The sequence below is a fragment of the Vanessa cardui genome, chromosome 12 (genome assembly GCF_905220365.1).
Source record: "Vanessa cardui chromosome 12, ilVanCard2.1, whole genome shotgun sequence".
Lineage (NCBI taxonomy): Eukaryota > Metazoa > Arthropoda > Insecta > Lepidoptera > Nymphalidae > Vanessa > Vanessa cardui.
The window spans coordinates 10,482,551-10,492,049 of NC_061134.1; positions in this window are offsets into that span (position 1 = coordinate 10,482,551).

Below are 9,499 nucleotides of genomic sequence, written 5' to 3' on the forward strand. Positions count from 1 at the left end.
ACAGAAGAATTGAACCAGTGCCCAGCAATAGAGCCTTAAGCGGAGCGAGCCAAGTTTGTCCAAGCGCACGAATTATACATGGTGTATTAATACGGTGTTCAACTCTACTATTGCTAGTGAAGTTTTAATTCGATAACCCGCCGCCTCGTGTTGCCCCTCTCCCCCCTCCGTCCACCCCTCGCACCCCCGCGATAATGTATTTATGGACGATACCGCGGACCTAATGAGCGCTCATACGCCTCTTTATGCGGTCCTGGTACTTGGAACTTGGTAACTGATGCTTTTAACGGGCAGTTATGATCAACTTACTGTACCCACAAAGAAAATCTGATCAACTCATTCATCAGCCATGATTTTATATTATTTTACAATCGACTAACGTGTTAGTTTGTTATATGTATCTAAATCAGTATTAACCAATCACTGTACAATTAAATTGATAATTAAATTATATTTGGTAACATATAACCTATCAATGAAATTGTAAGAACAGTAAGTATTAAGTTTCTATATTCATTGATACATTTACAGTACTCTAAAATTTATGAATATTTTTGTTTTAATTTTTACCATTATTCCCAATTAAAATCAAAGTAAAAATACTCGTGAATTTTAAGAATATTCATCTATAAATCAAGATGTGCAACATTCCTTGAACGTATTCATAGAGCAAGTATTTTACAAGGAAACAAAATTTACACGTTAATAGAGCTAGCGGTACCTAACCTTCGGTTGACATAAAATATGATCTATTATCTTTAGTTGATACATAAAGGAGTTGCATCCGTTTTATTTACAAGCTAAACGATTTCACACGATTATGGATAAGGATTTATATCGTCTGTTGAATCGTATTATTAAAATAAAAAAGTAAGGTCAAATAGACTTACCTTACAATATCTATTTTTAATAGATTAATTTTATTTGGTGTAATTAATTTATAAAGGCTTTGGCATAACGAATATGTCATTACACACATACATACATGTCATTACATACATCACATATCGTATCATTGTGCTAACGAAAAGACCTTTTCTATACAACGTGTTTTAGGGAAAAAAATTAGGCCGTCATAAAGATTCTTTAATTTGTATTAAAGAATATTTAAGACGGCCCAAGACTTCAGACTTAATACAATGAGTGCTACAAGTATATTTTATAGTAAGTCACAATATGTTTTTATTATTATTTCCTTGACAAATAAATAACGGAAACTCACATTTATTTAGACAAAGTTCTCAATTTCTCAAAAACATATTTATAATAATGCGTTATTATCATAACACTACATATATATCGAACACAGTGTAGACATCTAAAGAACTTAAATCTGAATTCCTAAATAAAAAACAGTTTTTATTTTTATATATTACTGATGCATTTTTGTATACACCTTAATTAATAACTTGGTGCTTATCAACGCTGCCCTTATATTTTGCTTACATTGTAAATATTCAAGGGATGCAAGAAATAGTGCGCTTGTGTTTACAAACATACTTGGTACTATGTGTTCGAAATTCAGTCAAATCAACAGCCAATGTATCAACATCGAAAATCGTCCTACATTTTATAACATACCTATAATATATTATGATTATGTTTTATGGGGTAATCAAACAGATCATTCGAAAAGTAAATAAACGGAATTCATTCACACGCGATGTTAGTTGATATTAATGGGATATAGAATTTAAATATTTATTTTATATTTACTCTCATAAAAGTTAAAAGCCATACGTCAAATTTAATTCAAAATTGAAATTATCAAAACGTCATATGTTATTGTTTTATCGTAGACTAGAGACCCTCCCTGAATTCGCACGGGCAAGACTGATTCTAAATATACTCGTACGACATCACATTAGAAACTTATAAAGTTATCAGTGTTTATTTACTACATTGTCCATGTATTTTATACAAAATCTTTTTTCTCTCGAACCACTCTATCTATTAAAAAAACCGCATTAAAATCCGTTGCGTAATTTTAATGATCTAAATATACATAGGAACAGACAGCGGTAAGTAACTTTGTTTTATACATGTAATGATAAACATAACAAAAATAACATTTAAAACTTTGAAGATTATTCAACACAATTATAAATTTATATTCGTTATATAATTATTTTAAATAATTATTAGTTTTTATAAGTTTTTATAAAATACACAATTTGTAATATACGACCTTTTGTATGTTACGTAAAAGTGAAAATGAAAATCTAGCGCTAGAGTAGTGCGAAACAATGAAAGTTGTGTCTAAGATCGGAGTGTGAGTGCAAAATTTTAATTATAAGTAATAATGATTAAAGCCATCAGTAGCACGACAACGGGCTGACCTCCTAGCACCCTTTGTAACATCCACAGCATAAACTATGGATGCGGCAACTGCGAGTAATCGTTAAGCGACGACAGCGCTACAACGGGTTGAACGTTAAAAATGATACGAAAATATCGCGTTTTTTTATTTTTATATTGCGCTTTTTTGTAGATTAACTATCAGTAATATAAAAAATAATTAACTGGATGATGTTAAAAATGGATACGTTTTTATTTATTTATACCGGTAGCTAAAGAGATTTTAAAAATAAATTTATATAGAAAAAATAATTAGATGTTGCAACAGTTATTTATTAATTATATTAGAGATTTTTATTTAATTTGCTTTAAAATCTCAAACGTAAACATATTTTATTTAACTACAAATGCAAAAGTTTATATGAATAGGGGCTTGTATGCAACCACCAGAGAACGGCTTAATGAATTTTGATGAAATTTAGCACAGAGCTAGATTATAGTCACGGATAGAACATCAGTTACATTTTATGGAAAAATGTATCTAACGCCTATAATCCTATTAATTTATCTAAAGTTATTTTTACGTAATGTCGCTACCCGCCTCGAACTCAATCGTCCAAAACTATCATTGTATCCTACTATGTTGTATGTATTATACATATAAACCATCCTCTCGAATCAATCTATCTATTAAAAAAACCGCATCAAAATCTGTTGTGTAATTCTGAAGGTCTAAGCAAGCATAAGGACAGATAGCGGTAAGGTGACAAGCGACTTTGTTTTATACTATGTAATAAAATGATGATACGACAACGTTATATTTATAGATTGAAATTACGACAAATGACAATTAACACAAGCACACGACATATAATAAGAGTGCACAAGTGTGCACTCAAAACACAACGAGCGCACTCGTTGTGTCCTTTAGTATCCGAAGGGACCGGATATCCGACACGGTCGGAAAGATTTTAGGCGCACGACCTTGACCACGTTTTTGAGACAAGAAAGTATCCGACTTCCAGACTCAGGGCTTGTACTGAGAGTTTCCCGAGGGTAAATGCCAATAATAAATTTTACCTGGTGGTAGCGTCTTGTACAAGCTAGTCTTGATAGGCTTACTCACTCATCAGATATTCTAACGCCAAACAAAAGTGCTCAGTATTGTTGTGTTCCCGTTTGACTCACTCGCCCTAGTGAGCCAGTGTAATTAAAAGCAAACATTCTGACTTATTATTTCCACTGGTTTGATGACACTATAGATCTATTGTGTATGTATCAAATTCGCGTTTCACCGATTTTCACGTTTCGATTGTTAATATTTCACGAGTGACATACGAAGTGAATACTTTTAAAAACACTGTAATTTCGGATTATATTAAATGGGGGAAATGGTTATATGTATTTTAATTTTAGATATATTCTTGTATTACTTCTTCAATGTGATTAATTATTTATTATATAAAGAAATATTTTACATTGAATAAGTACCTACATTAATAATAAATTAAAGAATAGTTTTAAATATACATGATTTATTTTTCTCTGACGTACTTAGTTCCTATTGGTCAAATTATTCCAGAAGTTTCACTGTATACTGTAAATCGATTGGTGCGATATATTTAGACGGTTGTTCGAAATTTATTTTATTAATATAAAATCTATTTATAATCGTAGGAACGTTTGTTAGATCGAGCAAGTTTGGAAATACTTGATCGATTGCGGCCATATTCACACAATATATTTGTTTTGTCGATATGAAGATTCATATCTAGTGCCTATCGTAAACTAGTAGATAGTAGACCGGATAATCCGGATAAAATCCCTGGTTGCGCTGTAATGAAATTCTTAACAAATGATATTACCCTTTAGACCAAAATAACTTCAATATATAATGGCTGTAAATCTGTAACGCTGGCTGTGGTTGCTAGTCAGGCTAGTGTTTTTTTTTTGGTATAGTTTAGTGAACGAGGCTATGGGCCACCTGGTGGTAAGTGAACGCCACTGCCCATAGACAATGGCACTGTTTATTAGTCATTCCTCTCATGGCCAAAGCACCACTAACTTCGGAGCAAAGAAGTTATGTCCCCTTTCCTAGACAATGGTGCTGTGAAGAATATTAACTTTTGAAATAAAACTAATTATAACGGCAGTCTACCCGTGACCACGAACACTGTAAAGTGCTCGAAACGTCGGAATGTCAAAAATAATTAATATACGCGATTCAAATCCATTATAACTAGTTTTATTTCAATGTGTAATAATCGCGAAAATTTAAGAAGAATATTAACTATTTATAACATCATCAATGCGCCACCAACTTGGGAGCTAATCAGCTAAGATGTTATGTCCTTAATTATTTTTGTTACACACTGGGTCACTGACAGTTCATTATTATTGGTCCGATAGTTATATTGGGTCCCTTATCTTTAAAATAGTGAGCCAAATTATAAAGCACTTTTTTATATAGTAATGAAGTGAAAGTAGATTGTTTGCTATGCTGAGATAAATAGGTCTTGCTGGAGTGTTTCTTATGAATTCTTGCCACTGGTTCAGCTAGTTTACATATGAAACTTAGTCTTTAATAATACCCTGTCCATCATTAAGTGTTCCTCTACACCTTCCATTCTCCGTCCTCCTCAGTACGTCTTGAACGAACTTCCTATAATTAATTACACTCATTATCATTATTGTTCGGAAGGCAGTTTTGCTTCTATAATGAATTGTTCGGCTCCATCATTAATTAGTTTATTATAATAAGAAGCGGAACTCCGTTCGTAGATTAATCAACTTTTATCTGATTGCCATTGCTTTTGTGTTTTCGAGTTGCAAAAGTAAATGAATTGAGGATTTTATTTCGATCTCAAGTGTTCATTAGATTTGTTATACATTTATGCCTTAAAATTGTAGGAAAATCTTGTTGTCTCAGCCGTTTTTTCGACTAGTCATTAAGTATATAGTTCTGCGGTTAACAATGTAATGTGTATATTTTCGAAGTCTTTATATTACATCAACTACACTGTAAATACGCATTTGTGTGTTAAATCAAAATGCTGGTGTCACGACATATATTTGTTTTGACTAATTATCTCGTAGGCCTGTTAATATGCAGATCTTGACGACTTAAATCCAACAAGGGAATACAACTTTATCTGTCAGGGAGCCCAAATATTTGAAGTGGCGAGTGTCGACTTGCCTCATAGAGCACGTAAGGCCTTCGATCCTGCGTCTGATATCCTTCCGGTATCGCATTTATCGAACTACGAGGGGGTATACACTGTACCTATATCTAGGTATTCACTATAATATCTTGTTCAGTGTTGACTTATGTCTACCTAAAAAGAACTAACTTCTGTTATCAATAAAATATATTACAGCTAAGCTTCAAAACACCAAGCGTTACATTTTTATTTACAAATAGCTGCCCGCGGCTTCGCTTGAAGATTTAGGGTGTTGGTTCTCATGTGTCAGGGAAAAAAGGAGCCTATGTCCTTTCTTGGAGCTCAAGTTTTGCTTCATACCAAATTTCATCAAATTCGGCTCAGCTGTTTGGTTGTGAAAGACAACAGACAGACAGACAGATTTACTTTCACATTTATAATATTAAATAATGTTGTAAATTATTTTTCTAGTTTTTAAATTGTAGATTATTAATATTAAACTGAAGTTCAATTAACTAGAACCCATTTTGTATCTTCAAGAGATATGTTGTCACAATTTCATCCATTCATGACAATGACTTTACAAATTAAAGGATATATCTTAGAGGATGTAGTCATAACTAATATCGTACCCAAATCACCGAAAATAAGCTAAGGAAAAATAGTGAGCAGTTCATAAATATGGCTCTGCAAAATCTATTTCAAGTGTAGAGAAACGAAAGAAGAATAATTATATTAACGTTGTTAGTCTTATTTCACAATCTCATTTATTATTCACGCCTCAGTTTCAAACTTCTTGTTTATTTTGTCAACGAACGTCTGAATCTAGAATTATAGTATTTATAGCAGTTTATTGCTAATTAAGAGATAAGTTTGTGCAATGAAATATGAGAGTGATAAATGATTAAGAATTAGTGTATTTTATTTTTAAAAATTAAACAGGAATAGTTGGTAGATGTTCTCTTGGGAATACTGGGTCTCTGAGATCTCCCTTCAGTGTTGGTTAGTCAAAAAAGCGAGCATGGACAGGTGATTTCTACGAAAATAAAGTTGACTCGTGTTTCAGGATCATACTGCAATTTCAGTGGATAATTTCTCACGACTAACTAGGCCTTTGTGCAAAAACGTTTGGGTAGGTACCACCCACACATTAGGTATTCTACCGCCAAACAACAGTACTTAGTATCGTTGTGTTCCAGTTTAAAGGGTCAGTGAGCTAGTTTACAGGCTGAAGGGACATAAAATATTATTTCCCAAGGTTGATGACATTGTCGATGGTTATGGTTAATTTTTCTAAAAGCGCCAATGTCTATGGGCGGTGGTGACCACTAACCATCAAGTGACCCATACGCTCGTCTACAAATCTATAGCATAAAAAAATCGAAACTGCGCGACAAGAACTTGAATGTATTTGCTGTTGTATATCCAGAAGACCCTTGCAATTTATTGGTTCCTTTTTTGTTTTGATGCTGCTAAAAAATATACAATAATAGAATTACAGGACTAAGAAACGTTTGTACAGTAATTATGCCTAATATATATTTTTGGAGAGATGATATCATGAGTCTTGTTTATTTTCGTTGTGTAAGGCGCATGAATGAGAACCGAGTTATGATGACTAATTATCAATTCTGTATTGGTTTAAAAATAATGTTGTTTAAAGTAACATCCCGTTAATGTCACACGGCTAGGTCAAGGCCTCTTTTTTGATTGAGGGGAAGGCTTGGAGTTTATTCCATGGTCGTTCAGTACAAGTTGTGATAAAGTTGCAATAAAGTTTTGATGTATCTTATTTGGATTTTCTACAAATGTAAACATTGGTAGTAACTTTGTAAATAATGACCGAATGGCTTAATGGTAAATATGCTAGGAGCGTTTCCCAGTTCAGATTCTCTTGGTGAAAAACGAACCAGCCTTCCTATCACTAGTGGAGGCAATAAGCCGACGTGTTATACTTTTAATGAAGTTTTTGCAAAACTTGATTTGATTATTTAGGGTATTTGAACTCATAGGTGGTCTATCTTTAATTTGTAAGATTCCAAGTCCTCATAACTTTTTCTGTAAAAGTAATGGAAGAAGATTTAAAAAGTAATTGCATTAATCATTTAAATACCACGTTCAGATTATTGCCCATATTTCATGCACAAACTATAACAAATAAGTAATTACTCGTTAAGTGAAAAAGTGAAATAAATTATTTGAGTGCTCTAGCACCAATTCTAAACGTAAAAAATTGCTTATTGTTTATATTTAAATAACAATTTTTTTAAGTATATAGCGTCACAAGATTTGTGTTGACAAATTGTTTAATTAATCAGTTAAAATGTTAACTGACTAATTAACGTAAAACAATTACGTAACACTTTTGGCTATTGACGGTAATATAAAAAAAAAACATAATTGTTAGTGTATATTTCAACTTTTATTGATATATTAGTTATATTTTATATATGCTAGTGACAGACAGCATATTTCTGATGCAACCAGCCATGGTCGCCAACCAAGATGCTCAGCTAGTCTATTACGAAAAAATGTTCATGATGCCAAAACAGCGTGAAACTATTAAGTGAAGAATCTATAAATATCTATTGTAGAATTACAGGTATGTATTCTGAACGCTGTAAATTAATATATGCGCTGATACAGTTACAACATACAACGCTCCAGCTAATCCTAATGAAAAGTCTTGCAAAACCACATCATCTTTGATTTTAAGATGCTTGAGATGATGATGATGGACGAAAGATGATGTCTTCTCCAAGCAAAATATAATATACATATACATAATCAAAAGTTAATACAGACAATTTATCAGAAGTCAACCCTGACGAAATGGTGCTTTTCCATTTTATAGTTAAGAAAAAAATTATTATTAAATCTTAAAAGCAGAAAGAAGAACTGATTTTGACTCTACCCATTTTGTCCTGTACAACTGTGTAGTCTATGTTTTCCGAGCCTCTAAAGCCGTATCCTATTCTTAAAATTTAATGTTTTTTTCATCTGATATCATCTTAGCATTTATGTACTTTTGGAAACAACTTTTATTCCCTCGAACTCCTGGTCAGCTCTGGTCTGACTTTAATCTTTGCACTGAAGTCTATTAACTGGTATTCATACTTTTGGGATCTTATCACTCAGAACATTCGAATACAGAACTGGCAATTCTGTCATCCTATACAGAGACAGTGGTACCCTGAAATTGCTTATTGAAACACTAGAGAATATACATATAAAGAATCAATGTAACGGTCTGTTTGTGATAAGGATACTTTTATAAATTTGAAGGTCTTTATGAACATTTACCAAAGCATTAACAGCAGAGGTACAATATTTTTTTGTGAGTTAAAACAATTAAAAAATGTCATGTGTTTTGTACACTATCACCATAATTTTTCCTTTTCATTTCCTTGATTTTATATTATCATTTTTTTATCACTTTACCACAAAAATATATCCTAATAATCGCGATTTCAAATGAACAAATTTAGATTCGGTTTTCATGTAGCTATTGCGTATTGCTAGCTGGTTGCCGTAGTGGTCATTTCAAATGGCTGTTACGCTTGCGAGTGTAGAATAGATACCTGTTAATGACTAATACTTTATTGGTTATACTAATAGTTATCTTGGTAAGTATCTTTCCTGTTATCTTGGACTCGGTGTTAGTTTGCAAGCACACCTGGTTGGTATTCTTTCACTTCTAATTAGCACTACTTTTACTTTTACTTGGTGGTAGGGCTTTGTGCAAGCCCGTCTGGGTAGGTACCACCCACTCAATCAGTTATTCTACCGCCAAATGACAGTACTCAGTATTGTTGTGTTCCGGTTTGAAGGGTGAGTGGGCCAGTGTAACTACAGGCACAAGGGACATAACATCTTAGTGCCTAAGGTTGGTGGCACATTGACGATGTAAGGAATAGTTAATATTTCTTACAGCGTCATTGTCTACGGGTGATGGTGACCACTTACCATCAGGTGGCCCATATGCTCGTCCACCAACCTATACCATAAAAAAAACAAAAACTTACTACTGTCTTGTTCCA